Source organism: Rhea americana, unplaced genomic scaffold (assembly GCF_003343005.1).
Source record: "Rhea americana isolate MKP2758 unplaced genomic scaffold, rheAme1 scaffold_199, whole genome shotgun sequence".
Lineage (NCBI taxonomy): Eukaryota > Metazoa > Chordata > Aves > Rheiformes > Rheidae > Rhea > Rhea americana.
In genome coordinates this window covers 1,582,871-1,610,502 of record NW_028186138.1, presented here as the reverse complement: position 1 = coordinate 1,610,502, position 27,632 = coordinate 1,582,871, and the positions used below count along the sequence as shown (strand labels likewise).

The 27,632-nt window shown below is 37.6% G+C and overlaps 1 long non-coding RNA gene across 1 annotated transcript; it reads left to right on the top strand.

Moving 5' to 3' along the window:
- Window positions 1-1,326: 1,326 nt before the first annotated feature.
- On the top strand, window positions 1,327-27,332 carry LOC146596834 (uncharacterized). The gene is made up of 4 exons (XR_014895608.1): window positions 1,327-1,424; window positions 24,012-24,115; window positions 25,450-25,500; window positions 27,162-27,332. It is a non-coding gene; the product is annotated as an uncharacterized LOC146596834 (long non-coding RNA).
- Window positions 27,333-27,632: the final 300 nt, after the last annotated feature.

Below are 27,632 nucleotides of genomic sequence, written 5' to 3'. Positions count from 1 at the left end.
GAAAATAAAGACTGCACATGTGAGAAGGTGAGCTATTTTTGTAACTTTTTTCAAGCAAGCAATAAAATAAGAAAAAACCCTCTGTTCATTGTAGTTTACTCTGAAACTGTTGGAAAAAGATAGATTGTTTCTGTCTTTGACTGTTAATCTTTATTAATATGGCCAAGCAGAAACAAATACAGCAATATGGTGTTTGAAAAGTACCGTACCCCTTCTCTCTGCTATTTTCCAAATTACTTTCTTCTTTTCTGGCTGTATTACTCATTATACTGTATTTCAAAGACAACTAATTAGAGTAAGTGTCTGTGGCTTGCCTGCAGACGTGTGTTTTAGGGAGCACGTGGTGTACRATCCCATTTTAACAATGAGATGAGGTGGGGCAGTCCAGACATAAGCATGTCYGTGACTCCTAGATAACAAAAGAAATGCATTTCTTTAAATGCTTATTGTAGTGCACTTGCACCAGGCAAGAAGACAAGAGCCATCCCTGAACTGATATTCATCTCTCAGGGCTCTTACTTCTCAAATCAGACTCCAGCACAGTTAGAGATGGGGCTGAAGAAAGCACAAAGGGGAATACAAAGCTCAACCCATCCGTCCCACAGCGTAAACCCTCACTGTAGCTGACTGTTGCCCTGCCATTGTTTTTCTGGTGCCTCCAGTTCCTCAAATCAGCAGTTACTAGTCCAAAATGAAAAGAAATCACAAGTAGTAACATTTCTGCACCTACTATAAAGATGGCAAGGTATCAGAGCTGCAAAGCAATGTGAAGACAGCTCCTTTAGCTCTTTTCTTGCAAGTTATGTCATGATTCAAACTATTTTAAAGCAAACACATGCAGAAGGAAGGATGCCCTTCTGCCAGATAACACTCAGTCCTTTGCTTGCAGAAACAAATCCAATGAGGGCTTGCTTGATTTTATTTATTTGCTTATCCAGGAGCTGTCAAGAATAGTTTAGACCACCCTGTCCCATTAAAGTAGCAGTGTGCTCAGCAGGGCAAAATAATATTAATCTTCAGCATTCTCAGGTGTTAAACATTTTACCAGGGCTTCACAAATATGAACTGAAATGCAGTCACAACATTGATATGTGAAGTAGTGACCTAACAGCAAGGTAAGTTAGCAAACACTGCCTTCCCCTTTTCTACAGATTGATAACACAGGCTCGCTTAAAAACAACAGTGTCAAAACAAGTTTCCAGGATCGTAAATCTTGGCAGTGGCTTGATTGTAGTGTAATGATGCTTTTTTAGTAGAAGTCCCTTGGGAAGAACAACAGTAGTATCACCTTCCATGGGTAAACTGACCTTGAAAACAGAAGCCAGACTGGTGCAGAGGAATATACCTGCTGAACAGCTTGCAGGAACAAATCACCCAGAGAGCAACAAATGAAACAGATTTGAAAGGCGCAGAGAACAATGAAGGTAGAGTGACACTGGTGGGTGCAGTCCTGCAGAGGTCTACGAGTGTGCTCGCTTCCGCATGCTGCAGCTGGAGCCCGGCCGAGCTCTTCGGTCTGCGCAAGCCCAGCATTACCTAGCTTTTATGGRGCATTATCTGACAGCCAGAGTGTGSGTTTACTGTCACAGGGCAGCAACAGGAATAGCCTTGATGACTGTGGTGGATGGATGGTAGCTGTACACATGCATGACAAAGACTGAATCCTGACGAGGGTAAATACCCTTCTAGATGGTGTTAGTGGGGCATACAACATAAGATAGGATCCTCAGCCTTCTTTCAGTAAATTCATATCTGCAAAACAAGCAGGGTGCTGGAGGTGCTGGGAGGGGGGGTCACACTGGTGATATTTATTAGCAAGTGTATTGGAAAAATACCTCAGCATTAAACAACAGAGTTAAATTTGTAAAGTTTTATACCGATAGCTAATTCAGGTGAGATGGTTTGAGTTTTCATGATCTAATCAACAGTTAGTAATGTCAACAAATAGCCTATTAGAACATGTGAAAGCAGAGAAAACTAGCTTAAAGTCTTTGATTTATTACTGATTACCTATTTGTTCATTGTCTTAAAACTCAGTGTTTACTGAAGACTTATTCTTTTCCTAACTTTAAAGGTCTACAATTTTAAAAACTTGGTTGTGAGACCATTTGACTAAGGTACTAAGGTACCGGCAGTAGCTCTAAGGAAAGCACTTTGGATGCAGAACAAGCTAGATGTTAACACCACCGGAGCACATGGTTAAAATAATTCTCGTCATATCTACGATATACGACTTTGCTGCAGAACAGAGCTGTTTTTTGCTGCGGAGCACAGGAAAGGGCAATCTGTTAGGTGAAACAGGCTGTCTACCACACAGATCAGAAAGGAGACAGCTACCTCTTGCTAGGATGGAGATTTAATCTGACTACTACAAATGTCTAACAATTTTTTTTTACTTATTTGCTTGTTTGCTTGTACTGTAAAAGGAATATTCTTGTGTCAATTCAATTAATCCTTTTATAAGTAAATGTAGGAGTCATCAAGTAGTCATGAGGATCTGGCAAACATTAGGTGCTGCACCAGGCTCCTCATGAGATGAATCCCCAGTTCTTTAGGAATTTCCAGACAGGAGTCTGCTTCTGTTTTCTCTCATAGCAGTGATAGGAAGTCAACAAGTAATAGCTTATTATCTAAATCACTTAATGGCTCCACCAGCCTAAGAGGGGAATAGCATTTGCTCAAGTCAAGCAAGCAGGCCAGTTACATTGGTAGATTTTCCTGTTTGGAAAAAGCAGTTACTTTAACTCTTTCTCTCAGTCACGAGGCTGTTTTCTAAATGAGATAAGAGCATCTAGCCAGTGGGCTTATCTTTCCTGCTCAGATATCAATATGTTTCTGCTCTGACACCATGGGAAATAGATAGTCGCTTTGTAGGTCTTTTTAGAGAAAATTTATTTTTTTTAAAAAATGTTCCTCTTCACCAGTTAAGACCCTCACATGCCAAGTCACTTAACTTCGCTGTACTTGCTGGAGCGTGCAATAGCACTTTGGTTAGTTTTGTAGAGGAAACAGTCTTATCAGATAACATAAGTTGTACTGCAATATTTAATGCTGCGCTTGAAAACCTGATCCTCAAGTTAAGTGATTATGTGGAAATCTCAGGTCATTAAAGTAATAAATATGAGCTTTATCAGCCCTCACTGTTGTGGAGGGAGACTTGAAAATGCCTACTAAAAGCTCACAAATCAGGAAATAAACAAAAATAATTCAGACTAGACTGTGCTAGTTCTGCCTTTTTTTTCAAAAAAAAAAAAAAGAAACTTGAAACCCAAATTTCCATAATAAAAATGTATGCCCTATTTTTATTTGTATTTTCTTTCATTTTTAATGAAACCTCTGAACTGTATTGCTGCCTGTGCCTAAAGAAAATAAATACTCTTTTCCTTGAATGCCAAACCAGCCAGTGTCACATGCTTTCTTACGCTGTTATTGCTACTTTTTATAAAGTGGTAAGGTTTGGAAAAACACATACCTGCTAAAAAATATATTTTATTTTCTTTTTCATTCTTTACTTCAAAAAACAATTTAATTTCTGGATTTATTTAGATTTTATTCTAAAAAAAATGAGTATTTTAATCTTTGCCAATATCCCCCCTTTTTTTTCATCCTGCAAAGTCCTTTTACAGTTTAAGATTATTTCCACTTTTGAAAAGGGTTTACTCTTGCTCTGCATGGTTACTTCATTTCAATGATAAGTGGGGAACACAGAAAAAATATTTCTAGCCCTCTGTCTTTATAGACAAAAAGTTTGGATGAGGGGAGAGCTACCATAATACAAATCAGTGCAAACTCGTCTGCACTGTATGTGGCTTTTTAGGTAGGTGTCCTCTACAATTCAATTTTGTTAGTTTACCTGGTAGAGATTCTGCCAAAGCTTGAGTTTCAATCTTTTTCCCATGCAGAGAAGTACAGACACAGATATGATCTACCTTTACCAGAATTTTTGACAAATCTTTTCTTCTTCACTACATTTTTGTCTTTTAATGGTGGAGTCCTCACCCAACCAGACTCCCTGAAAATTTTGATGGTTTTTCTCCCTTTCTTCCAGCCACTCAATAGGCACTTTTCACAGGTTTTAATGTCTCCCAGCAGTAACTGTCATCACAGTTCAACAAACCCATGAAGAGGTCTTAATTTACTATGGCCAGAATGGCTTCTCTGTGACTCACTTTTAGCCCTAGGAGCTCTCATTTGCTGGTACCTGAAATGTATAAGAAAGGAGGTGGAAATCTTATACTCACTGTTAAGCTGTTGGTAACTTAATAGGTTATTTGTGTTTAACAAGTCTGAGGTATGTATTGACACCTGGAGGAAAATGCACTCCAGAAATGCTTTAAAAACTAGCTACATTTAGAAGAACCTTGAATGTAAGTGCAGTTATTAAATTCATTCTGTGTGTACATCATACCTAGGAGTTTTGTTTTCTTATAACCATGGGGGGCATGTCAGCTCTGGCAGCAGGTTACAACAGAAGAATATCAGGGACTGGAAGCCATATCATAAGTCTCAAAATAAGACTAATGAAAAAATAACATACGATTGTTTGAGGAGAACCTCTCAGGCTCTCCTAAAATCCTGAAAATATCACCATAAATAACATTAAGCAAATCTCATTGACCTCCTGAGACAGAAAGTCACGCCAGCAATGCTGACCCATTTTAAGGAATGCCTGTTCTCTCCACTCCTTGTTTCTTCGGTCTTACATAAAGACATTACTTCTGGGCAGGCCATACTTGTCTTTAGTGGTTTTCCTAAGTTAGGTGAGACCAGCAGCAACTCTGTAAAAAGTACTTAGAAAATTTAACTGAGAAGTCAGTTCTAATAATGAATCATAGTATATTTACAGATAAATGAAGTATTTGTGCTGAAAATTTGCTGTATTTTAGTGTAAATATTAGCAGAAAACTTGTTATCTCCTGCTCAGCTGCACATATGCTGCCTCTGTAGCAGGCCTATGTATCTACAGAGCTCTTTGAAAACAAAAGATGGGATTCTTCCTGGGGTTTCTCAACCCTGAAAAAAAGGCAAACTGTCTCCAGGAAATTTTGCTGAAGTGATAAACAGAACCAGCTTGAAATAAAAAGGAAAAAAGGCTTCTTGCACAGAATTTATTCCTCTCAAGAATTCCAGGCAGCCTTTCATGGCATCCCTTTGGTCCCACTTCCTGCTATTCTTCCATAACAATTCTTTTCAAAAGTTTTTTTTTCTTTTTTTTCCATCATGCTCACTTTGACAACTTAAAAATACCACCTGTGTTTTTTCTATGCTTTCTGAGTTGCCTAGCATCTAGAAACCACAGAAATATTAAGAGGTAAAGCTGTTCTTCAGCATAAATTCAGAAGTCTGACACTTCTGGGAGGAGAGAGAGTTGATTTTAGTGCCTGGACTTCACAGATGATCTTTGCTTCTGTTTCATGTTTGGCATTCTCAGGATGCCTAACTTACTATGAAGAACCATTCTGGTAATTCCCAAAAGTGTTGGGCCCATTAGGTGCATACAACATTGGGCCCGCACAGATATTTCTGTCAAGAAAATCCAGGTATCACAGGAAGCCCTGAGATGACCTTTCCCAAGTGGGTGAAGAAAAATTAAAGTTTCACTAGCTTTCAAAGATGCTGTATGGTGCCAGAAGCCCAAACGCAGAACCGAACTCAAATCCAGTCCCAAATCAATCATCACCCTTCTTCATGGTTATTTGTCTGCTTCTCAGAGCTGTTTTCAACAAGAAACTCCTGGAGTGTGAGCTCTTCCTTAGTTATCTTCTTCCTTCTTCAGTGTTCCCTGTTGCACACACTGCTTCTATTATATGACAATCATGCTGCCAAGCTAGACAAAATTATTTTCTTTTTTTTTTCTTTTTCAGAAACAGTCTTCTGGCCTATAAAATGGTATTTCTTGACTGTATTATCAGAAATGATATGATTCACTATGCCAGCAACCATATTCTTGCCAGCAGATTTCTTTCCAACCCTTTCTAGCTTACAAAGTATCCAAAAATGTTTCAACTAATGGGCCAATTTTAATTTTTATACTGTCAAAGACCTTCACTTATACGCATTTTAAAGGACATGAAAACATCTGGCAGGCTCAGGGCTGAATAGCGATTTTGCCACAGCCTGGTTTATTCATATCATGCCCTCACAGAAGGGGCCAAGGACTAAAATATCACATTTGTCTATTTTTATTCCTTAGGCTCTCAATGGTCCTGTCAAATCTCAGAAACTGAGTGAAAGGCTCRTGCAGGCAGGTCATTCCCTCCTTATCCTTTCTCAGAGACAAGGCTAATGCACCCACACTATGCTGCAATCTCGTGTGCTCCACAGTGGTGGTCAGCCTGGCCAGAAGGCCATGGTGAGATGACAGTCACAGGGGTGCACAGGAGCCTGTTAGGTAGGTACCACTCTCAGATTATCCCTGCCAGAAAGCATATTCCCCAGCCCAGCTCTGCTGTCCCTCTCCTGCCACCCAGTGCTTTCCCATGGGTCACAGTCACCTGAGAGACTGCCTGGTGGGGAGAGGTTCACCAGGCATCACTGGTAACACTCAACACGTAACAGTAACACACCACTCTGCACAGACAGGAGGTGAGCAAGAGCCCTTTAGACACTGCTTAGTGTTCCCTCACTCTCCGTTATCAAACGTGAGTAGCCAGGCAAAGAAAGAAGATGCTTTATTTAGATACTGTCCTGCATAGCTTCGTAAGATCAGCTGCAATGTCTTCCTCAGCTAGTAAAACAAAGCTAGTTAACCACAATTAGGTCACTGTGAAATAAAGAACGGACAAATGCCCTGGATTCTGGAAAGGCAGTTAAATCATATGCCCTGTAAGGTCTTATTGTTATAATCACTTTTGATACTATGAAACATTTACCTGGCTTTCATCTTTACTCTGTTGTTTGTGGTTGAAGAACAAGTGACATTTATTCTAGGCTAAAAGGCAGCTTTGTTCCAGACGATCTCTCATTCACTGCACATATGTCAGCCCTGCAGGTGCTATGGTACACTCAAGAAACAGCAAGTTTTGGAACAATCTTCAAACAACAATGTAATGTCAAGTTATTACTTAGACAACATAATGAAACATTTTCTATGTCTCAGATATAGCAACTATTTTTCCCAGACACTGATTTAGATTGTGCTTACACTTCCATTGCCATTACTGAGAATAACCTCGCAGATTTCAGTGGAATAGTTTTGCTTTCATGTGCATGTTATTAAAAATGGAATTTTAAACCAATATATAGGTATGCTGTGTATTTGAGGAACTTGGTTGATGTAACACTTTAATTTTTCAGAGGCTTGAAGAATTTCCTCTCTTTGATACAGTGAAAGCAAATCCAGGCTTTCAGTGAGCAATTTATGAATCTCAGTATTTAAGAGACAAATTTTACCCCCGGGTTTCACATGAACATTGTGTCACTTAGATATAAACAGCAGAAAGAGTTCTGCCATATTTAATCTGTTTCATTCAAACATTCATATACACATAATATGCTATAGCTAGGCAAGATGCACCAAAACAAGCTTGGTACTTGTGAGACTGCTTTTGAAGTGCTGTATCAGGTTTTAAGCACCCCACCCCAGTTAAAGAATGACATTATTAAACTGGGGTGAGTTTGGTGGAGTCCAACAGGACATTTTGGGGCTGGAGCACTTGCTGAGTGAGACACTTACTGAGAGGAGACAGTGGGGGAGCTGGGCTTGTGCAGCCTGCAGGATACACATCTGGAGTACTGTATCCAGCTCTGGGCTCCCCAGTACAAGAGAGACATGGAGCTACTGGAGAGAGTCCAGCATAGGGCTACCAAGATGATCAGAGGGCTGGAGCATCTGCCCTATGAGGAACGGCTGCGAGAGCTGGGCCTCTTCAGCCTGGGGAAGAGAAGACTGAGGGGGGATCTTATCAGTGTGTACAAGTACCTGAAGGGAGGGTGTCAAGGGGATGAGGCCAGACTCTTCTTAGTGGTGCCCAGTAACAGGATAAGAGGCAGCGTGCATGAACTGAAGCACAGGAAGTTCCACCTGACCGTGAGGGGGAATTTCTTCCCTGTGAGAGTGACGGAGCACTGGCACAGGTTGCCCAGAGAGGTTGTGGAGTCTCCTTCTCTGGAGATCTTCAAGGCCTGTCTACCATGCAACCCTGTCTACCATGCTCTAGGTGACCCTGCTGAGCAGGGATGTTGGACTAGGTAATCTCCAGCCTCAGCCATTCTGTGACTCTGTGATTTTGTGATTCTGTGAGGAGAGAAGAAAAAAGGAGGTATTGTTCCTGTCTATGGCTGTGCAGTAGCAGTTTATAAAGAAAAAGGATCTAGACATCTTAGAAACTCACAGTGAGAGGACAAGAGCCATCAGACAAATTGCAAAAGGCAAATTCTTGCTATCCAGTCAGTTCCTCTCTTGGCACAAAGGAACAGTAGGAAAAAAAAAATGTCATGATACTGGTTAAACACTGGACCAGGATGCACAGAGAGGCTGTGTAGCCCTATGATTGGTATTACTGAGAACTGAACCAGAACAGGCCCTGAGCAGTCTGTATAAGTCGGTCATGTTTTAGATGGGAGGTTGGCTCAGATGGCCCTGAGAGGTCCCATTTGTGCTCCATTATTCCACAATTCTATAAAATTCAGAGACTCTTTATTTTCACAAAATTCAAGAATAAACCCTGAGAAGCCTAATCTTTTAGTTTGTTTCTGAAGTTTTGAACTATGGAAGGAAGGAGTCATCTCTTTTCACTTTATCAATCTAAAAGTTAACTGTCTAATTTAGATTGTCAGTGCAGATTTCCTGCACAGCTGTTGAAGAGAAATTGGTGCCTCCAAAGAGAGAAATTCCTCCCATCTTAGTTGCCTAAAATAAGTGGATAAGTGGAATGAGTCATCCTCAGTGTGACTTTCTCCTTCAACTGACTATAGTGTAAGTCTAGAGGATTAACTTCAACTAGATTCCTAATTTTTATGTAGTTGAAGTTAGGTGGGGTAAATCCCAGTCCAACTGTCTGTTATCAAATAATTCTCTTAATGAACAATTCTTAGAACATAGAATATTTTTTTTCAGATACAAGAGGTTTATGATCATTTTGAAGGAGGAAAAAAGAAAAAACAGGTCTTAAAGATTTTTTTAAATCTAGACCATTTCCTTCATTTTGCTCTATAGTAACCATATGAAATAAAAGGCATGTGTTGAAGTCTTTGCTGATTTAACATACCGCAAGTATATTAACATTAACTTGCTATGTATGCCACTGAATTCTCTAGTTGAGTATCTGTCCATTCATGGTCTCTGTTGAACTTTTTCTGTGAAAATCCTATGTCGTTGAAATCAATAGGAAATCTGCCACAGACGGTCAAGATTTCAAAAATGTGGTGATTACTAGCTAGAGAAATAGTTTGTGCTTATATCATGCCATGGTCACATGTGTAATTCTTAGAGATTCAAACCAAGTACTAATATTTTGGAATGTTCAGCATCAATAAACATCACTGATGGTCCTAAGCATAGTCCAAAGTGTAACATCCCATTCTCAAATGCCTGGCTGAGATGACAAGTCTTAAACAAGTTCAGACACTCAGCAAATCTTATAGTGAATTACTTATTTGTAACTTATACTGTTATTCATTTCAGCTCTTCATTAACCTAAGGGAGCACTTAAGGAAAAAGAGTGATCTATATAAGCAACTAGAAGAACACATCAAATTTCTCAGTTTCTAAGTGATCAGTACTAGAAGTTCTTTTGAGTTTGAAAACATAAGTATCTTCTTTGTGTTCTCTCCCTCACTCATCACACAAGGACCATAAAATATTCCTCTCTGCTCCCTTAAAATCTATTTTGGATTTCTCACAATTTTTGTTTTACAATGTCAAATTGATGTCTTTGTAAATGTAGGTCCTCCTCAAAGTAAGTGACAGATGATCCACTTGTATTTCTTTAGAACTGGGCTAAAATTTAGATTTTAATGTATGTATAATAGATTGTCCCAGCAGCTCCTAGTGTGTACTTGTAGTTAATTCTTTCTTTCACCTCAAGCTGTGTGACTGACATAAACAAGTAAACAGTTATAGTCAAGATCTACAAAACTGCCTTCAAAGGAACTTTAATAGAACCAGATATTTAAACATCAAAGTGACATACTCCAAAAAATTGCTTAGCTTACAAGGACCAGGCTAATTTTTGATGTGGCCTTAAGTTATATTTCTACATGTGTAAAGTGCTGCATCTGGCTTGGCAGGACAGTGCAGCYTACCATCTACTGCACAACTAAGTTCAAGTGGGAGGTGCCTGCCTTCCAGGGGCAGCCAAATCCAGCCAGCAAGCTTCACACTTACAGATTTGAACTTTCTAAAGCGCACAGCAACCACAGTTAATATGCTCTGCTTACATATTAGATTAATATTATGTATATTGTTTTCAAAATTCAAGCTGTACTTCTGCAAGTCATATCTGTTCTTTACTCCCTTATATATATCCGTAGTCAGATGGTGGTAAAGGGATCTATATACAATTAGTAGCAGAGCCCCAGATACTGTATTACTTGTACAACAGGTATATTGCTTGGCGTGTGTAATAAACTATAGGTTTAGTGCATCAAAATTAAAACTGTAATCATATTTCCTTAATAACTCCCGAGGTTATATGTGTAACTCAATAATCAATACAACTGCTATGACACTAGTGGTTCTGCTTCAGAACCTGATAAGATCCTGGTCTTCAGGCACGGATGATTAACCAAACAAGCCTCACACATGAAAGGTGAAATTCTAGATGTACGGTAGCAAGTGCCAAAACTGACTTCAAAAAGACCAGAATTTTATTTGTAAATTTGTCTTACGTTCTTAAAAAAGAACATATTGAATTTCATTTTTTAAAAAAATGTGCACTACAAAATGTGTATAGCACATAATACCACAAAACTGTGTCAAGCTATACTTTTCTAGTTGATATTGTTCAGAGTAAGATAAAAGTTGAAAACAAACCTTTGTCTATGAAAGTTTAAAACAAATCTTTGTGATGACTGTCCAACTAGAAAAAGAATCAACAGAGCGCAGGAAATTCAAAGTAGAGAGTTGTTGGAAGAAACAAACAAATACTGAGATACCTGAATATTCAGGTATTGTCTGTGCAGCTGAAAGCCAGTCTATTTTTCCTACTAAACCAGTCAAATAGCGATATTGTCTCTCCCTATGAATCCTGACATGCTCATATCCTTAGACCATCAAGGCTACTACTAACAACAGATACTACAAAGACTTTGGCCTTTTACTCAAAAGTTGACTTAGAGAAGAAAAGGGAAGTAAAATGAAAGAAAGAAATACAAAACTTGCACATAATATTTCTATTGAAATTTTATCACATATATTTTATAGGAGTTCATTCACTAAGTGATAAAATTGTTTGGGACTTTTGAGTAAAAAGTAAACAAAACTGTCAGACCTTGTGAAATTTTCAGTAAACATGATTTTTGTAAATTGGAACTTTGATGAGAGTTAGAGACTATGTTTTTAACTACTTTTAACAGAGAACAGTCTACATGCTAATGCCTCTCCCTGCCCAACAAAAAAGTCTTCAGCAATTTGTTAGAAAAGATTTCTTCTTACTTCATGGCAAATACCTAATTATGTCTATTGTTTAATTTTGGGCTCACAAGCAGTTTGTAAATGGACTCATAAGTAAAATTAATATGAAATATGAGATTTTCCTCCTGATTTTATGCATTTTGTATATATATTTTGTACATTCCTATTAGCTGAATAAATAGTTAAAATATAAAATGCCAATAATCTGTAACTTTAATATCTTGAGAACTAATGAAGGTAAGAATAAGTATCATACATCAGTTAATAATAACAAAAAAGCAAGATTCCAATTTCTCTCCTTTTCAGCTTTGGAAGAAGAAACAGGTCATCGACAAATAGAAATGGCAATTCTTTTTTCTCTTCCATTAGAGGTACAACTTCTTATCACTTTGCCTGTCTGAGGCTCATTGTCTGCTGAGAAGCATTTATCTTCTAAGGTAAGATCAGTAAAGGACATACATTTTTTTTCACTCAGTCTATAGGTAATCATGAAAAAAGCAGTATAATTGACACTCTTATTGGGCAGGGGTTGTTCCATCTAACTGGAACACATTTTTTGATACCTAAAACCTGTGATATATCATACCATGGAGGAAAAAAAAAGTGATTTGAGATCTACAGGCTAAAAGTACAGAAAGGCTTTCTGTAAAAAGCCTCTACAGGGCCCACTAGTGAAAAAGGTTCAACTTCAATGCATTCTACTGAAATCAGGTTAAGGTTTTCTGTGACTCCATAATCAAACTAAAATCTTCCATTTAATTTACAGAATTCAGATCTAGCACTGATGAAATAGTTGAGTGTTCAAAAAGGACATTCTGATAATGCTGTAAAGCAAACAAGGAAGTCCTGATTTGCTTTAGGAGGCAGACATAATCTATTGCTTTCATAATAACATTTTACTCAAGAGAGAAGGTTTATATAGGCAAAAATGTGAGCATACCTATTAACAAAAAAACACCTCCCTCTTTGCCATATGACATTCTAAAAACTGAGCATTAGAGACATTTTAAAAGTTATCAGAAAGTGGTTGCTTTTCAAATTCAGTATTTGCATGAAAAAAAGGCTCAATTTCTTTGAACAACATAAAAAATGAAATGATTGTGATTTTTCTTTTTCTCTTCCCTATCCTTCTCATTTTATCCAAAGTCACTGTATTTTGACAAATCCAAGCATTAGTGGGACCTAATATAGCTGGAGAGAAACCAGGTATTGGAATATACTGAGGAAATCTGCTGCATAGGATTCATGTAATTTGGAACAGCATGTACCAGATGTAATTTCGAACAGCATGTATCAGATTTACTGGGGCAAATATTTTTTAAGGGGTGGCAACTAAATAGACCAGCACTTGGAACATACCAGCACTACAGCTGAAATGGCTTCTGCTTTGCACTATTAAACACCTTCTTCCCTTTGTGACTGAGTCTACTGCTCTCATCTGCATTCCATGTCATTTGGACCAGAAAGCAGAAAACCAGGAACAAAACCAGTTTTGCACAGAATACAAAAGAATTATTTTCTGAGTCATTTACCTTACTTCATTTTACATTAAGTCATTTCTGTGAGGACTGCTTTCACCAACTGAATTAATAATAATCACCTAGAATTTTGAGATGCAAAAAAGCTACTTTAATTTCTCCTTCATGGAGGAGACACTTTGGGATTTGTTTTGGTTTGATTTTGTCTCCTTTAGATTTTTTCAAAAGCTGCAACCTTAGCTGATATGAAAAGATATATAGAACTTCAAAAATCATATTTTGATCAAAGAATAAGAACATCCATCCTGAGCCACAATCACTAACTTGTTCAAAACCTGGAAATAAAATCAGGCTGGTCAGGTAGAAAGTAAGCTACAGTCTAACATTACCATCACAGACAAGTGTGGAGAGATGGAGAGAAAAGGTAAGAGAATAAGAGAAAGTGTTTCATCTTGAGAGACAGAGTTTGAGGAATGGGTGCAGAAGGCTTCACATATTTTCAAATGCTGGAGAACTTTAATAATCCCAGTATTTCTAAAACCATGGTACACCCTTTAGTATATATGCAGCATAAATGGCTGAAAGTGGTTATATGTTTCAGAGGAAAATAAGCCATATTGTACACTGTATTTTGACATAATTCCACTAATGTTTGAACAAGATTCATCTCACCAGATCTTAGACAACTAAAACTCAGTCATGTCCCTTAGTCACCTAAAGTTCCTCTTCTGGTCACTAGAGAGATGACTCTAGTGGAAGATGATAAATACTTACCTTATACCCACCTACATTAGACAGGATGAGATTATCATTTTCTGGAGGTCCTTATTTTTTCCCTTGCTGACTCTAAGGGGTTGTCTATTTTTGTATGTGCATTTCTCTCCATTGACTACAAAGGGAGTTCAGACAACTAGCTGATACAGGGATGGGCCCACTCTGTGAAGCTACATCTTTTCACGTGACTCCTATCTTCTATGCCTCACATCAGAGCTATGAGACTGACCAACAACAGCTACATGAGAATGCTCGGATAATATCCTTCCTCTAATACCCAATACGTATACTGAAAAAATGTTACAACACCATAGGAAGGCTTACTTATTTTTGCCCAAATGCTTCTTTTTGATATGATTCTCAGTGCTGATTCCCAGATAGTCTTTCTGTTGTAATATCTATCTATGAAAGCCATATCTGGGAAAAGCCTCCTGTAAATTGCTCATCTGTATCACATCCAGGCTTGCAGTCATTATAATGCAGCTATCATATTCTTGCTCAGAGAGACAGAGTCCTCCTGTCAGCAATAGCCTGTGAAAATTTCAGAGAAGTCCTCAGAAAATACAAAGTCAAATACTGGGTTGAGCTTAAGTGCTGAGACTTAATATAATCAGTCTTATTATTATCTTCTTTTCATAATCTAAAATATTTTATAAATGTATCCTTTACAGAGGACTCTTAAGAGGTCATATGAAATGGTTTTACACTCTGTACATTCAACTTTGAGCAGGCAACATCTGTTCTTTTGTTTAGTAGTCATCAAACCTGTTTTTTTATCTTTCAGAGGAGGACAGATTGACTATATCATAAAATAGAAGAGCAGTGTTATAATGATCACGAATTTCATTACTTTAATCTGTGTTTATATTGTTGCATTTATAGTTAGATTTCTCTAACAGACAATTCATTACCTTATACCCTACCATGAAAATCAAGCCATCTACGTAAAACAACTATTACGGTACCATTGTGCAGCAGCTGGGAATGAAGATAATTTAGATTGCTTAACAAATGGCCAGATTTAATTAGTGCACTAGCAATGTAGCAATCCTTAGAAAAAAAGGGAAAAAAAAAGCACCAACAACAAAGCAGTTCTAACTCTTTCCACAAAGAAGGCACATAAAAGACAGGCTGCTTAGGAAATTTGATTCCCCATCAAGTAGAGCCTTTTAATAGTCTTTTGTTCATTGCCAAATTGGGTATTATCAGCATGTAAGTCTCAGCTTTGTGTAGTGCCGTCCACCCTCAGTTTTCAGCGAAATCAGAATGGGGCTCATGGACCAGGGTGCCTAAGAGTTCCCATTAACAGAAAACAAATATAGGTGCTCAGTCTGCTATGGAGAAGAGCAAAAATTTTATTCTCCAGTAATCTGCTGGGTTGTCAGAGAGAACAAGGAGAGAAAATCTCACCAGGTCAAACTGCAAACATTTCCGTTCAAAGACAAGATATAGCAATGACAGCATAAAACAGAACGTGTGGAAACGTAGGTGAAATCCAGACAGGCTGACTTATAAAGCAGTGGCACCATTCAAATCTTTCAATACACAGGTGAAGTGATGAAAGGCAAAGGAAAGTGTAAATTTAACCATACTCTACTCTTTTTACTTAAAAGATCAAACATAGCGGTGAGTTCCCTAATTTGTACACAGCGTGAAGCCAAGCTACAGGCTTTTGTCTTTTTGACCTTGTTTTACCGCTGGTGCTCTTGATTGTTGAAAGGATTCATGAAGAGGCTTTAGCTAAGTTTAGACTCCTTGAAAGCAGTTCAATAGCTGTGCTCTTCCCTCTCTGTGAATTCCCAAAGCACAAGGAAAATTGCTCTGCTAAATTTCAAAGGCATTAAAGATAATCCAGGCACCCTAAGAGGCATTTTTCTTTCCAGAGAATAAAACAATGCCTTTTAGCTTTTGTTGCTATGTAATTCATGGCAAAGTTACAAACTGACTCTGATTGCAAGGAATGGCGCTCACAAGGTGTAAACATTTGCCAGCTGTTGTTGTTTTATTTAGGATATACTGTACCTGCATTGCAGAAAGCATGGTGTGTGGGTCTTCACAAAGAGTGCAGACTTTTTACAGAGCATCTAGAAGAGAAGGTATCATCCCGCTTCCAGCATGAATCTGTACATAGCCTAAGCATTTACTACAAAAAAAAAAAAAAAAAAATCTGAAATCTCAGGCCAGTAAAGCTTGTGGGCAGCTATGTTATTACAGTATCAAGGCTAAGGCATCCTTCTGATGCTCTTGCTTCTCAGTGCATGTGAGAAAGAGGGCCACATGTTTGGCATCTCCAACTTTGTCTAGACTAGTGAGAAATGAGGTCCTGAGGCTCTGTCAGAGCACACCTTGCATCCATATGGCTAAACTTTCTTCCTCCCTTGATCATAGTGCCATTTAGGAACAGCCCTGACAAATGCTGTCATCCAGATTGTGCTGGGGCATTCGTCAGGGGAGAGGTAGTTGGTACAGTCCAAAGCCATACCAGGGTTTATACCAGTCAGTCAGTTTGAACAATCATGTGCTAGCATGGGAATGTGTGCCCTGGTCCTATTTTCTTTACTAACATAATCTTAACCTCTATATCTCACTGCCAGCTCCGTCCAGCCTCTCTTACAGTAACCGTGGATGTTGTTCATCCTCCTCTAAATGGAATGAATCCTTTAGCAGAGGGAAGGCAGAGACCACAGAGTACGATGCCAGTCCTACGACTAAATTAAACTGCAACCAGATCATATGTCAGTGCCAAGGAGGAGCAGGCACAATCTGCAAGAGGAGAAGGAGGCATCTGTGACCTCAGCTGTAACACAGCCACCAAGGTGCAGAACTGAGTTACCTGGTTCTAAGTCTGCTCTTTAGACAAGGGCAACCATGAATTTCTGGAATTAATTTCAGGTTACCTTCTCCTTTAGATGCTTATTTTCTTCAAACAGACAGGCAGACTGGTGACAATTAAGAAGTCAATATAGCAGGACTATCTGGTGTTTATAGCTGCAAGAGTAATGTTAGCACAAGGTAACTATTCTCTTACCACTGAACTGTTACTGTTTAAAATCCTACAAAAAAACAAAACGAAACAAAACAAAAATTTCACTGATTTCACTGACAGCAGAATCCCACACTTCAATCAAGGCACAAGCCCTCAGCTATTAATATTTAAATAGTCTTTGGTAAATTAGTAATCCCTTTATTATCCAAATAAAAACATGGCTTGGCTGGCATTTCTAAGCACCCCAAGCCTTGAGCTGGAGCAAGTTAGAACAGTTCACTAATTAAGATTTAATTATTTCAGACTGCAGTTACTTAAAAAAGGGGATCATACTTCTGTTCCCCTCGTAGCACATCACAGGAATTAGTTTAGAACTGTAAAAAGACCTGTATTGTTCCCTCTTATGCCCTGGGGAGTTCACACCGTTTAGCAGTGTCTGCAGTTTGTACAGCTGAACCACTTGATGAAACCTAACTCATATCAACAGTCAGTTACGAATCTGGAGAGAGTTCAGCGGACGGATGCTGTCTGCAGAATCCCAGGTCTAGTGGCTGCCCCCTGTTCGTGGTACCAGATTGTAGGTTTAGTTAGGACAGCCTGGCAAAGTTGTTCCACACCCTTAGAGTAGAACCTGCACCCTGCTCTGCAGCTCGAGGGAGGTCACACACGTTTATGGGGCACGGTGGGCAGGCCACCCGCCACGCTGCAAGCCTTGGCAGGGGTTATACGCTGGCTGCAGACAGAGCCATAGCCCCTGGCACATGCCAGCCATATCGCTGGTATTTGATCTGTCCCATACAATCTTGTCTCATTCACTGAAAAATAAGATAAACCAGAGATCTTCAGACCTCTGCAGGAAGCTGACCTAGTATCTGTGAAATCCTGCAGACTACCTCACCCACTACTCATCACAAGACCTAGCCTGAGTGCTGCAGCCGTGCTTGTTTAAGGGCCAGAGCTCATCCCTGAGCAACTGGCCTCACAGCAGAGCCAGCAACCCAGTGCAGAGGACACAGACAGATTTTGCCTGTCACACAGCAGAGCTGGCAAAGGGCTGAAAGCTTTGGAAGAGGCATCAGGAGAGGACTGCTTATGAAAAGCAAAGGGATCCAGCTTCCTCAAGAATATTATCTCTGAATTGGAAAACTATAGCCTGCTGCATCATTTAAAGCTTGTCAGCAACCGGCTTAGCACATGCTTGGTGTTGCTGTCCTCTTCTTTTAGCCACGTTTACCAGTCCAAGCCAACTCCTTACACTTACCCTTAAAGGTTGTTCATTTTCTTAGCTGAAAATTATTCATTGCATCAGCTGAACTTCAGAGTTTCTATGTATCCTCCTGCATGCATAGATATTCCCACGTCAGCCCCGTCCCATTCCTGAGCCATTTCAGAAAGGTCATTCTGTCCATTTGGCTAGTAAAGTATTGCCGTAGTGTCTTTCCTGGCACTAAACAAACCTTCTAAGCATGCTCTGATAAGCTAGCAGCAATCAAGTTTCAGAAAATCCCACTGCTAACATTTCTATATGCCTAATTGAAGATGCTGTATCCGTACATAGGCAGTAAAATGAAATGGCCTGATTTTCAGAGATGTTCAGCTCTTCCACATAAGTGCCTTTGTGAGACAGGTGATTTACAAGGCTGTGCTGTTAAGCATGTAGCTAGTGGCTAGAAAGTTTAGAAAGCTAATCTAAGCTGACAGAAATAGGAGTTWTACAGAGGGACCATCTCACAGAAGAAACTTTTTTTATATACATACATACTCAACCTATAAATCTAGAGATTGTTGCCCATCTTGACTTGTCAGCTGGGGCTTGGAGTCCTATACATTGTTCCTATTGGAGAAAGAAATTGATGAAGTCAGATATTTCTCTTACGTGATCCCATTTATTCACAGCAACACCACCAAAAATGTGAGCATTCATGGCCCCCTCACAACACTGATTTAATAGGGAGACTAGCAGACCTACAGCCCTGTTTCCAGCAATGCCACCACTAAAATGTGAGCTCCCTAAAACWGGAGGGGAGGAACTTCCCTTCCCTATCAAGATTCCTTCTGCTTGGAGCCCCGTATGTGGAATCAAACAGTACTATAAAGTTGCTTTCTCCTGGGCACCAAGCCCCTTTTCTGCTCATCAGCAATCTCCCAATCTCTTTTTTTCTTACATACATACAACTTAGGCTTTTTTTTCTTTTATTTTTCTGTTTTTTTTGCTGTTTCTCCTGTATCTTTCTCATACAATAAGATATACCTCAGCATGCACCTTTTTAGCAGACTAATAGTTTCCACCATTATTTTGCCACAGAGTGTAGTTACAGCTGAAATGAACAGTGGCCATTCTATCCACTAGCTGTGTGCCCACAAAAATCTTAAGGAAGGTTCTCATAGGCTTCACTGAGTCCCGGATGAAGACCTGTAACCAGAAACTTACTTTGTATGAGACATTCTCCTCCCACAGACCTTAAAGATAAAATTCTAAATATTCATTTAAATGAATATTCATTCATTTAAACTCATTCAGGACCCAAAGTCAATGAAAAAATATATAAAAATCATTCAAAAACCATYCAAAACCTCATTTTGGATCATCTTTCTAAATCAGAGGGAATGGTAACAGAAAATAAGGCTTCAATGGGACATTTATTTCTTCTCATTGACTAGGTGCAGGATTGACATCGACTTTGTGATAAGTTAAAGTTCAGTAAAACATCAAACTGATGGGTAACTACTTAGTACTGTACTTGCATGCTCTTCAAAATTGTAATTATTCCACTGAGTAAACAGATTATATCTTTTTTTCTTCTTCCCAAGAGGCAGAAAATGAGCAAAAAACAGGCAGCAACCTCTGTTCTTTTAATTTATTGATCTAGCAATCTATATTCCACATTTTTGCAAATGAGATTTATCCTGCATAGTTAATTTAGCCTGGCAAGACTTCACTTGAGTGTATGTGATTTTCCTAATACCCTTTCAAAAATCCTTGATCACTTAGCTTTTCTGCAAACATCAAAGCAGAGATCATGGCCGCTGTCTTTTTCTCCTTTACTAGAGTGGAACTGAAATATGAGTATTTCATATGCTATGAAAGACAGATGCTGATTTGACAGATTTTAAGGTCCTATATTCACTGGAAATCTGGCAGCTCACACAGAATCTATATTGCAGATCTCTCCTAAACTTCRTCTTTGGGTGAATTTGTCATAATAATGACAAATTCTCCACATATATCTTTTCTTAAATTGGTGTTTCTTATGGTGTTTTCCATTCCTCTAGCCCCCTCTACAAACTRTCTGTTATCATATCAGTCACTTTTACTTACATTGTCAGACTTGCTACACTTCTAATAATAGTCCAAAAGCAAGTGTATGTGCATCCAACAACAGTTCTTTCTTTCTCTGTCTCTGTTCATCCTATTTAGGTTACACATTTGGGGAAAAAAAAAGTAGACCCACCTTGTGGTAAAAGGGCAGTTTCCCACATTGTTGGTTATAGGAAACTCCATGGTAATTGCTTGTGAACCCAAAAGGGGCTATTTTTTTTAGTAACTACACATCTATTAGCATGCAAGGCATTTATATGTAATTCACTGGTTTTAATCTGCTTGTTTAAAARCAAAGATTGGCAGAATGGCTCCCTATAAGCACAAAGACTGACAAAGAACATGTCAGGGGTTAAGACAGTAAGTTTGACCCATATCTGATACTACAGATGTTAAAATAGCTTAACACAGCTTTAAATCATGCTAAACATTCATTTATACTCCAGATGAAATACCTTGGAGGTAAAAATTAGTTCTCATTATCTCATTGAACATAACTCTATATAAAAGAGACTGAACTATTTCCAGAGTGTATGGTCATAATTAATTAAAAAAACCCATAGTCAACAAAACTTCCAAATATCAAACAGGTCTTTCATACAATTTATTTTTTAGGCAGCTTTCATTTTGTGATGTAAATTATTGCATTTTAATTAACTTTTTTCCTCTTTCTTTTTATTTCCATTTAGGTTATATCTTACAGTCCTTCATTAAATACCTTACCTTCATGCCATATATCTGTTGCAGAGAATTAATTAGTAATGAGAGTAATGAATCCTGTGAAAAGCGAGAAATATTAAAGAGGACTGCTATGGTTATGCAGAGTATAACTAACCAACACTGTGAATCTTATATACAGCAACCATTATCTGAAATATGCATACAAGCACAGGCTTAATTTTTTTCAACATTCTTGGAAAATTGGAAAATGTATAAAACTTTATCATTATTAATAAATTTTATGGAAAAGTTATCTACCATATAAATTGGCTTGGAGTGTTTGTTGGGCCATAAGWATGACCTAACTGATGAAGAAATGTCACTCAGTTTATCTGTAGGTTTAGAAGAATTACTAAAGTGCTAACTTTCACTATGGATAAAAGTAATCACACCTCATTTACTATAGAAGAGACTTCTGATTTCTATCAAGTTTCAGAAGTTAATTTATTTTCCAGTCCCTCAGGAGATTTATTCTAATTAGATATAAAAAAGGTGTGTTTAAATGTGTTGAAAATAATTAGCAGTCTTTTATCACCATCATTACAAAATTATTAAAATAGATTAACTCAATTAGTTTCCATGTAGAGATAATCTAGGAAATTATGATTTCCAGGCCTATTTTCACAACCAGGCTAAAACAGGATTTTTTTTTTCTTTTTTATTTCAGTCAGGGTTTAAAGCCCATGTTTTTCTGATTTCTAGAGCCTTCCATACCCAAACTGAATTTGCATTCTTGTGGTCATGCAGGATGTGAATACTTATATGCTCAGAGCTTCTAATTTATTATCAGATTACATGCTCTATGTTAATGCAATAAGTAAAAGAAAAATCTGCAAAATTCAATATCCTTGCATTGATCTCTAGTCAAAGGTATCTCCTGGCATAACAATTTTGCACTAGGAAATCTATTGATTTTCCTATCTATGAAATGTCTAGATTATTTATCTTTACTGAGTCTATGTGAAAGTGTTAATGTTATTTGTACATTTCATCTCTTGGGCTGCATTAATCTTCTCACTAGATATCCTAATCATATGTATAAATGTTAGTTGAAAGACTCATGTGGACTAATAGCTGATGGGCCAAGGCAACAAATTCATGTAAGTATATTAAGAATAATTCATATCTTAAGACTCCTTGKTTATTCCACTTTATATAGTTCCATCAGCATCAACCATTTTATCTGTTATTACTCTCATTTCACTGTCATTATTCCTCTCTTTTTATATCTTTTTCCAACATCATATTCAGCTTCAAGTATGGATTTAGGTCCCATTTCAACTTCTGCTCATCAAATACAGAAGACAAGCGAACACATCCATTGTATTAGTCTTAATTTTTATGAGGATAGCTGCCAGAACTTAGAAATATGACTTCTTTATGGATGCAGCTTTACCAGTGTAAATCTACATAAAGAAGAATTAGTATTAGCTATGTCAGTATAAACACTTTGAAGTAAGCATGCCAATCTTTACTTGGACAAAATTACTCATGAGAGGAAATCTATTAATTTCAATGGTATTGCTAGATAAGAGTAAGTTGCTAGATGTGTAAAGGAGTGATCTGTCATGCAAAATGCAACTGCTTTATTTTAACTAAAAAGAGGCCACTGACTGTAAGTAGCAGAATAATCATGTTCACAATCTGGCCTGATTTTTAAGATCTCACTGAAGTGTCTTTGCAAATATTGCAATATTTTTTGAAGAATATCTACCAGTGCTCCTTCTTTACATGACACAAGAGGATTGCYGTCTGAAAACATTTTTCTGCTACACTGTTATCACTTCTAATTCTAAATTAACATAGTTGTATCCTGTACATGTTCTCTTGTTCCTAATGGAAGCCAGCACTTTTCACTTAGAAAATATGGGATCACACTGAGTAAAAATATTTAGTCTAGAAGAGAAAAAATCCCACACTTATCTGGATTTCAGTTACTACAAGAAATATTTGTACTTCTAGAATATTATAAATGGTAGTTCATAATAATAAAGATCTCCCAATACCATTTAAATATATTGTATTTAAAATAAACCAAAATTGAGCAATTGGCAATTACTATATCATTGATGAAAATATCTGTAGGATATCTCATATTACTTCTGCTCAACTTGGATACAAAAAAATAGTTTCTGTGAATATAAACACGAAAAAATGCACACAAGCAGAGACAGTTGCATTAAGTTTCAATATGTAAAGCATGTTCCATGTGTATTATGGACATTTAACTTAGAGTGTACTACAGACATTTATTACAGTGTGTCCATCTTGTTTAGATTAGGTATCCAGTATTTTTATTTGTCAGATAATATCATTCTATCAGGGATGTAAGTTTCCTAACATTTATTCATGTTACATTTGTACTCCTCATTTGCAAATCTTGGGATCCTTATTTATAGATAAGGGAACTCTGGATTATCATACAAGAATGAGTTCTTCATCTGTTCATTATTTATTCTAGCTCTACTGCTAGTTYTGGCAGTTCAATCATTAGACCCAGTAGACAATAAAAGCTCACAGCRTGGTGTATACATGTATTTTTGCAATCTAGGCAAGAACATTCTTCTGTTAAGTCAGGAAAAAAACATGTTTTTAGATCAGCTATGTACATTATCTGATATTAAAAAAAATATAAGCCATATATAACCAATGACAAAATCTGACCTTTTATCTCCAAAGAGTTTATTCTTACTCATATTCAGAACAGTGTTTGGATATGAGATAATAAGCAAAGCAAAATTCAACTTTTAAAAGATTTTTTRAAAGATTAAATACATCCTTACATATTTTTSTTTTTAACCCTGTCATTGTAGCTATGCTTACAACTTCAAATTAAAATCAACTATGTTAATCAAAATGCTCTCTAGAAGATGAGAGAAGTTACAAGTTATCAATCAGTTGTCATAGCTACATAAAGTTTAAAACTATATTATTGTTCTATAGATCAGTCTTTTTTTTCCCAGAATTTATATGGGAAGTCTGACAGACATCCAAAAGCAGGTAATTTCCATTTACCATTTCTAAGAAAAAGCATTCCATGATTTTRTTCTGGACCCTGGACAACCTTCTTCCAGGGAAAGGTATGTCGTGTGTAGGTAGCTTTCCTAATCACCTCGCTGCCAAAGGTGATGTACTCCATCTTGTTTCTCCATTTGCAAGAGTTAAATGACTCCTGGGACCACCCAGCATGACGGGTACAAGAAGGACACTGGGATGCCCAATCTATCCTGTGCTGCTTCTCCAGAGGACTCAGAGGTGGTGAGGTATGTCTCACTGCACAACTTGATTATAAGTCCTGGGCACATATAACCTTGCATTTAGATGCTACCCGTTATACTTAAAAGATACAGAGCACTTTTAACACTAAAGGTAGAAATGCAACCTCTCTTGAGTTTTCACCTATGCTTTAAAGCACTTTAGAAATGCAGAATGCACAGGCAGACTTGTAGCATGCCTTATAATTTCATCTGAAACCTTTCCCCAGCAGTGAAGAGCTCTCATTAATGTGGGAATTTTCACTGAGCAAGGTTAATCCCACTGTGAGGACCTCAAATGGCAGTGAGAAATATTCAGGTTAGGTAGTAGGGCAAACTTTCTAATGACAGGGATAGTGAAGTGCCAGATCGATTGCCTGGGGACATTACTGAATCTCCATTCCTGGAAATATTTGAAAAAAGTAATGCTATAGGTAGAGCTGATCCTGCCTTGCTTGGGGCAGCCAGTTGAACTCTTAAGATCATATCCAGCTTTATTTTTGCATGATCCCTGGCAGAACTGGTCCCCTCAGACTGGTTTAAGTGTGTCCATTGCATCTGTGTGCTGTCCACAGTGGCACAACGCACACTGCAGCAGTGGTTGGCTTACACGCACTTCAAACAGCCATGCAAAAAGGGTTGGAAGCCATGTCAGCCAAGGGGAACTGTCTTTACAGTGGAATCATCACCCTAAAAGCATGATGCACAAGATACAGAGACAAAGAAAATTAGAGTTAATAGCAGAATAGTTATCTGAGACTATTTCCTCTTTCTCACTGTCCAAAGGAGGGAAAAAAAGGATTGCCTGCTCCATATAGATTTTGTAGGAAAGCCATTTACATATTGTTAGCAAACACTCTGTCATTCTACACTCTCTGCACAACTACAGTGAGAGAAAGAAAGCTCTAGAGACTCATTTTCTTTCAGCAGTATTCTTGCAGGCTTTATTCCAAAATGGATTAGGGAATTAAAGAGGAACAGCAGGGTATGAGACATCTATTAGGACAGAAGAGCAGTGATGACATTTTTCAGAGCAAGTGTGAGAAATGCTTCACAGGATGCCAGTAATGAGCAAGGAACCTGTATTACCCTGTAAGTTCTTCAAAATAGTGTCCAGAAAGTGCTTATTATAGAGCTTTTCTGTTGTAATTAAGTATAATCATGATGATGGCAAAAGAGCCTTTATAACACCTTTAGATCAAAATCAGGTGACAAGTAGTCGCTACCACAATGAGAACATGTAGTTCTCTTTGTGAATTGAAAGGCTCAGCATAATTCCTAGTAGATATGTATTTATAGCATGAACAGATACATTTCCTTCTCACCCTTATTGGTTATTTCAGACTGGAGGCTAACATTTGAAGGAACACTGAAGAATGAAATTTTGGAAGAAGGTAATATCCTTGGGGGGTTTTGGTTTTGTCATTTCTGTTCAAGGTATAACAAAAAAACCCATCAGACTGGACTACATTTCATATAGGCTGAAAAGGAGAGGAAAGACAGAGAAATAGGTAAGAAACATAAGCCAATTTATATTGCCAGGACGATCAAACACTTTAACAAGCCATATGATGCAGGGTCAATGATTTACTTATTAAAACTAAAAATGTTCTGCATGAAGATAGCATCTACTGTATAAAGGAATACCAGTTTTAAATATAGTCTGGCTTGAATATATTATTTGATTTAAGACTATGGCAGGCACAGATGGAAATTTTCAGCTTCTTTTCCAAAGCAGTATTTCCGACCTGTTGGCTAGCTGATTTCAAGATAAAGGATTGGATAGTCAAAGGAGGATTAGAGTTACATTTCATGAAAACTGAAGGAATTTCTCAACATTAGCTGAATGCATCTTCAACAAGCTGGCAGCACAGGCTCTGCAGTAAGAGGCTCATAAGAATAGCTACAGAACATGTTTTTGTCTAATCTCTGAATTCTTGTTCTGAACTCTTTGTTATTTATATCAATAAAGTTTTTTAAAAATATATTTTAATAAAAAGGCAGAAAACAAACATATTTTAGTGTACTATATGCACTTTGTGAGGCCTGTAACCTTCCTGTCTTCAAGGTCAGCAGCCTCATTAGCTTTGCTGTGGCTGAGCTAAAGCTGAGCTGTAGTAAATTAGCCAGATTCGCAAAGCCTTCTACAAGTGCAGCTGCTTACACTGCAGTTANAAAAAAAAAAAAAAAAAAAAAAAAAAAAAAAAAAAAAAAAAAAAAAAAAAAAAAAAAAAGGAAAGGAAAGGAAAAAATAAGAGGCTGATCAATAATTACCCAAAGTGAGACAGCCATGAATTATTTTAAACAGATCAGAGCACACTCAACCTAAACATTTATTTTTGCTGCATTCTTTTTAAAGTATCTAGAAGCTGCACGGTTAAACAAAGTGGGTTTTTTCTGTTTTAGATTTAAAAAATAGCAAGAGGGGAAAAGAAAGCCAAAGAAGCATAACACATTATTACTCATAGACTAACTGCCTACATTTCTCAGTTGGCCAAGTAACTAACAAAAGTGTGTATTTTTGCTTTTAGGATTACAATATTCTGTATGAACATGTGCACATTTGTGCTTGTGATATTGACATATGCACCTATATAGAGATCTATAACCTTAATTAGAAATTATATAAACCCAATTAGCATAATCTGTTGTCAGATGAGACGGCTGCAGAGCTGCATCTAAAAAGGTAATTGAAAAGATGAGAAAAAAGTAGATATGGAAATCTGCCCAATGCAGTGAAGTCTACTTTACATCTGCTACTTAAGTGCTTTTTCTGCTGTAACAAAACTCTGTATGGATACAAGCTGCATCAGCGTATATTGATGCATTCTTACWGGCATATGCTATTTTTTTCATATAGAGTTTACATTTTTCTGATACCATTTTCTTGTGAAGAAAAGTTCATTATTTGTACCCAAAAATTGTCCAGACTGAAGCAAATTTTTCTGCCCCCTAATTCTAAGCAAACCAAAACAAACCAAAGCAAGCAAACCAAAATCGCCCTTAACCTTCTTTTTTTCTTTCTCTCTGCTTTCTATTTTTTCTCCCACCTTAGTTACCTCTGCCTCAAAGCCCTCTCGCTGCCTGGCTTGGTGCTAAGCCTCTGCTCAGGTTTCTGGCAGAGCATCAGGGGAAGTTCTGCCTTGCTCTGCAGACTCTCTGCACTTCCGCTGCTGCTGACTCGCAGCTTTCTATATTGCTAGGCTGAAAGTCCTAAAATTCAGTATTACACAACAGAATATATCACTTTTCAGCAATGTTTTAATAAAAGTTTTAGAAATAGGCTCATGAACTAAGCTTCTAATAAAAAATGGAGAAAGATATGAGGACAGAAGTTATACTGTACTATATTGAAGTTATCTTCAAATTTGATTATTCAATGATATGCTCAGCTGTTCATTAATCTGCTGTAATAATACATTGAATTCCTTTCTGTTATTAATTCATGTACTTTTTCAATCACGTATAATGATTGCCTATCACTATACATGTGTATACAAATAAATATAGAGCTAGGAATTCTCTC